Source organism: Brassica oleracea, chromosome C8 (genome assembly GCF_000695525.1).
Source record: "Brassica oleracea var. oleracea cultivar TO1000 chromosome C8, BOL, whole genome shotgun sequence".
In the NCBI taxonomy this organism is placed as follows: Eukaryota; Viridiplantae; Streptophyta; class Magnoliopsida; order Brassicales; family Brassicaceae; genus Brassica; species Brassica oleracea.
This window is the reverse complement of record NC_027755.1, coordinates 8,538,050-8,543,666: the sequence shown is the minus strand read 5'-3', so window position 1 is coordinate 8,543,666 and position 5,617 is coordinate 8,538,050.

The window sequence follows — 5,617 nt, the reverse complement described above, 5'->3', positions numbered from 1 at the left end:
CTCTCCGCGAGTTCATAAGCCGATTCAAGCTGGTTATCTCAAGAGTTAGCGGGATAAGAGACAAAGTTGTCATAGACGCACTAAGAAAAATGCTCTGGTACAAGTCAAAATTCAGAAAATGGATAACCCTCGACAAACCACGAACGATCCAAGACACCCTTCACAAAGCAACAGACTACATCATAATCGAAGAGGAAACGAAAGTTTTGTCGCAAAAACATAAGCCGGCGAAGATGTCCTCGAAAGATGTAGACCAAAAGACTAAAAGGAAAAACTCTCGTAACGACAAATACGTCCATCACGAGAGAAAAAAACTCCAAGGGGCGCATAACTACGCAATCAATTCGGAACAAGGCAGATCCTCGGGCAATACATGGACTCGCAATCCAGGATACGACGAAAACACCTTTTGCGAGTTCCACCAGACTCGAGGACACTCGACGACTAACTGCAAAGTCTGGGGAGCGAGACTGGCCGCAAAGCTACTAGCTGGAGAGCTCTCCAAAGTAACCAGCGTTAAAGATCTCATCCTTAACACCGATCGTCCTCCAAAGACTGACAGAAATCCGCCCGCGGAAAATTCTCCTCAGAGAAATCAAGCAGGAGATAAACGCGGAAGGAGATCGGACGACAAAAGAAACGATAACAATCGTTGCAGGGTGAACATGATCATCGAAGGATCACAGTACTGCAACGACACGGTCTCGGCCATCAAGGCCTACCAGCGAAAGGCCGAGTCAAGTGCAAATTGGCCTACATGGTCTCCTCCCCGAGATGGTGAAAGCAACTCGATAACTTTCACTGCAGACAAAGCCGGCAGAATAGATCAACCTCACTATGATCCACTCGTCATATATCTCGTCATATGAGATTTGGAGGTCGTAAGAGTCCTCGTTGACACGGGAAGAACGGTTAATGTTATCTTCCGTGACACTCTCAAAAGGATGAACATCGAACTCGGGGATGTTACCCCAACACCGAAACCATTGACGGGTTTTTCAGGCGAAGTATCAATGACTCTCGGATCGATCCAGCTACCAATCATGGCCAAGGAAGTCACAAAGATCGTCGACTTCGCCGTGGTAGATCGTCCTGCCATCTATAATGTGATCATGGGAACCCCATGGCTGAACGCCATGAAAGCCGTTCCGTCTACATATCACCTGAGCATCAAATTCCCGACCCAGAGCGGGGTCGCAGCCATGTAGGGTTGTCAGAAACAGTCGCGACTTTGCTTTCTCGCAGAGCATAATTTAAAACAAATTACAACTACCGCGATGGTAAATCGTAAACGCACGAAGTTAGCTCAACCTTCGGCCGAAAACACTTCAAAAAAAGACGACTCGACATTGTCTGCTGAAACAAACACCTCGGACATCGAAACTCAGCCTGATTCCGAAGTCAACGTTGTCACTCACTCGGAAAAGAAAAACCCGGACAAAGACATCGACCCTGCCACAGTCACCACGATTAAGGCGGTCAATGCAACACCAACCGCCGAGTAAAAACACTCGCGGCATAAAATAGAACTACGAGATGGCTTGATCCTCGAAAGGGGTACGTAGGCAGCTCGTCAAAAGACGAGTTCAGCTATCCCCCTCTCTAAAAAGGGGGGGGGGGAGTGAGTACGTATACTCGTACACTCCCACGTTTTAAAACATGTATTATTGTACTCGGGCTTTTTAAAACTTTTACTACAATACGCATTTTATGAACTCTTACGCTTCAGCTACGCAAAAAGTCTCAGGACATGCTCAAAAACAAATCTCTACAAAACATTAAATTCTTTTCAGCGGCCATATCTGGTCCAAATCGTAAAACATTCACATATCTTTCAGAACTTAAAACATATGTATAGTCTTCGAAATAACAGCGAGACGTCGCCAAAGTTAGAATCGAAACTATGCGAACAACTGTCCAAACGCGACCATAAAATTTCAACGAATATTTACATCCTGCTCGTCGATTGCCCCCGACGAACACATCAGCCGTCTTAAAGGAACGCAACCCGATCATTCTTTTGATCCTCAAACATCTGACACAAGGATAATAGCGCGCTACAAAAAAAAATCCAAAATTTTGGTCAAGCACTTCTAGTTGGGTTAAAAATTGTCTCTGGAGAGATGCTCGATTCGTACCATACAAGTCGTATAAGCCGAGAACCTATCACGGACTTTAAATCGGTACGAATCAGTTTAAATCGCAACAGCAAAATCGATAGACGGCCAGTCACCGCATAAACCTTAAAACCGAAAGTAAACCTCGGTCTTGCCCTAAACCCAACACACTGGTCTATAACATCTCAAGACATGATATCTAAAAAATGATACGAGATCTTAAAACATGTCTCTCCATCCGTATATTAACGTTTATGAAACTTCGTAAAAATAAACAAATAATTTTTACGAAAATTCACATCTTGAGCAAACCAACAGATTGAACGTCTCGTTAGAACTAAATATGAGACGACAACTCATATTCATTTCAGACATATTCAGAACAAAATAGTTTGACAAATATTCATCGTATATAAAACCGCAAAACGGTAGGGATTCAAAGCCACTAACGGCCAGTCCTGATAAAAACGAAGCGGCCAAACAGGCCCGCACAAAGTCTCAACATAAAGGCCACACTCGGCCAGAAACAGATAATAAAGGCCACACTCGGCTATAAACACAAGATAGGGGGGAAACCTCTTCCCGTCAAATACTAACTTCAATCCTCACAGATCAAAGCTAAATCCCCGGACATGGAAACTCCGAATGGATCCGCGGGACAGGCCACTTCCTCATCATCACCAGCAGCCTCGGTCGTGACCTCCTCCGTATCGGGGGAAACCGGGATGGGATCCCAGAATCTCTGAATACTCCCGTCGATCGGGGAAATAAGCACCTAAGCATTGGCATGATCCTTCATGCCACCTTCCATGGTTTCCATCTCATCCTTGAAAACAAAGTCGTCTGTCTGCGTCTTCCAGAGGGTACCAACTAAACCACGACACTCGCGAAAATCGCCCACCAAGGAATAAGCCTCCTTAAGGTTTCCATACTCGGTCTTAAACTGAGAAGCACGGTTTCTCATCACCTCGACAACCTCTATCCTACCTCTCCTTTCCGCTCGACGGACGGCCTTGTCATGATCCTTGGCAAGCTTCGAATCTCGCTCTAAAATTTCGTTTTGCATACGTGCAAGGTCCTTTTCTGCTTTCTCTGCCTTGAAGCGGTAACCCATGGCCTCCCTGTGGCTTGCTTCAAGGGCTGAGCAAAGCATGTTCAGGCCCTGCGAAAATGACTAAACGTAAAAAAAAGAAGCGCATGATTCTATCCGCAAAGTTCCTAAAGAAGAAAGAGACTAACCCCGTTGATTATACGTGATCCTTCCGCGACTACCTTGGACCTTCCCAATCCGTCCTTGGACGAAGGAGGATCGAAACTTGAGGGTAAGCCAGCAAAGAACTCGTCAAAATCCGGAATAGGTACCTCGCTCGAACCACTATCGTCACCATAAGCAAGGTCCGGATCCCATCCTGGAAGAATAGAGTTATCTACGTAAAACTCTATATCACCAAGATCAATGCCTTTACCCTTAGAGGACCTCACGTTCGTCTCCCCTGCGGGAAAGTCGCGAGAAGCAGGATCATTGGACTCAGAATCACTATCCGCTTCTACACCCATTCCAAGATCGGGATGCACAAGTCTCAACGCCTTGTGTACTCTCCTTGGCGTAAAGAAGGTCCAAAAAAACGGACCATTCCTAAGGAGATCCCTCATTTTGATCACGTCTTCGGGGAATGGGAAAAACGGGTTGATGAAGGGACTGTCATTCGGCTTGCTCCGAAACAATGGGATGCAATTCTCTTCGACGGATGCAGCGTTTATCCGGACAAAGAAGAAGAACTTCGTCCACGAGTTAGAGTTGGAAATAAGCCCCTTAATCACCGTCATATATTTCCAAGGGACCAACTGGTGGAGGTGCGATTTCAAAACAAGTTGCAGCCTAAAAATCACTTCAAAGTGGTCAGTGGTAAGGGAGAGACCATGTTCATAGCTCAGGATCACGACCCCAATGAGATGCTGAAAACTGGTGGGATTCAGCTGGCTTATCGATACCTTGAAACGGTCCAACACACGGACTATGATTTCAGGGATCGGAAACCACAGAAGACAGCGCACCAAGAATGACTCGTAGCAGGTAAAGTAACCCTCCGGGGGATTATCGGCACTTTCCCCTCGACAAGGAATCCAAAACTCTACCGCGTCTGAAATCCGGCAGAACGCCCGAACTGCCTTATGGAATTCACTAGTGCTTCTGCTCGGCGCGTCTTTTTCGACCAAACGCTGGCTCATGACAGGAAATGACTTCTCGCTAGGGGGAGTAATCGAACCATATCTAGCTATCCAGTACGCCTCACCATCGGCAGGATCTATCGAGTGAGGCAAGAACTCGGCCTTCGGGACAAGAATATCGTCATCGTGAACACCTTCGGACGAAGAACCGCGAGAGGTACCTCTTTTCGAAGCTTTTTTCTGCTAGGCATCTTTCAAACTTCAAAAAAAAAAAAAAAGAACAAGTAGGGGGAAAATATATCTCAAAGAAACTTCTTATGAAAATAAGTGAGTGAAAATTATGAGGAAAGTTACCTTCCTTCTTATAGGCATTAAAAGTTACTATTAGTCTGCGGATTCTTGGATATAAACTTCGCCAAAACGCCTATCTTGCCTAATTCGCCAAAACTGCGCGCTAGAATCTCATCGTAATCCACGATTCTAACGGGCTGGGGGGGCTAACTGTTGGGGACAAAAATGGACTCGACGAAGTTAACATCCAAATATCCGCAAAAATCAGCATGAACACTTGATATGATCATGGACCAGTCAAACAAAGAAGATAATGAGAGCATGGATGATCCAGCTGATGGAGGAGCTCTAGCCATATCTGAAGGTCCTATGACTCGAGCCAGAAGCAAGCAACTCAAAGAAGCCATTGGAGGATTACTTAACACATCACTTAAGCAAGAAGAGAGTCTTGGAAGAAGTTTGATCAACCAAGACACACTTACCACAATTCAAGCCATCTCAGCTCCAAGATAGACATCAAATGAGCAAGTAACATATGTGTGCTCTTTTTCCCTATCTTTGGTTTTGTCCCACTGGGTTTTCCAAAGATAGGTTTTTAATGAGGCCATATGTTGCTTTCCTATCACTCATTTGATGATCTCAGTTCAAGACTTTATTTTAATTATTTATCTTTGTTGACATGAAGCAGAATTAGGCTGTCAGACTTGTGAATTAAGCTGCCAGACTTGAGAACCCTTATAAGGTTTTATAAGGTTTATTTTTAAGGCCCATTTAGAGACCAAAGAGCCTGTTCATTGCCTTCTCTATAAATATGTGTCTGAAAACCTTAATAGAACTATCCAATCTTTTATTTTCTGACTCTTGTCTCTCTCTGACGGCTGCAAGTCTTCTTGTAGATCTGAATGTTCTTGAGTCTTTGTTAGTGTGTCATATCTAACAAAACCACAAGAGTGATTGTCTTGGTGTGTCATATCCAAGGGATTCACTTAGGAGTATCAAGGAGACCTCTCACATCTCTTTGTGTCACCATTCATTCCACA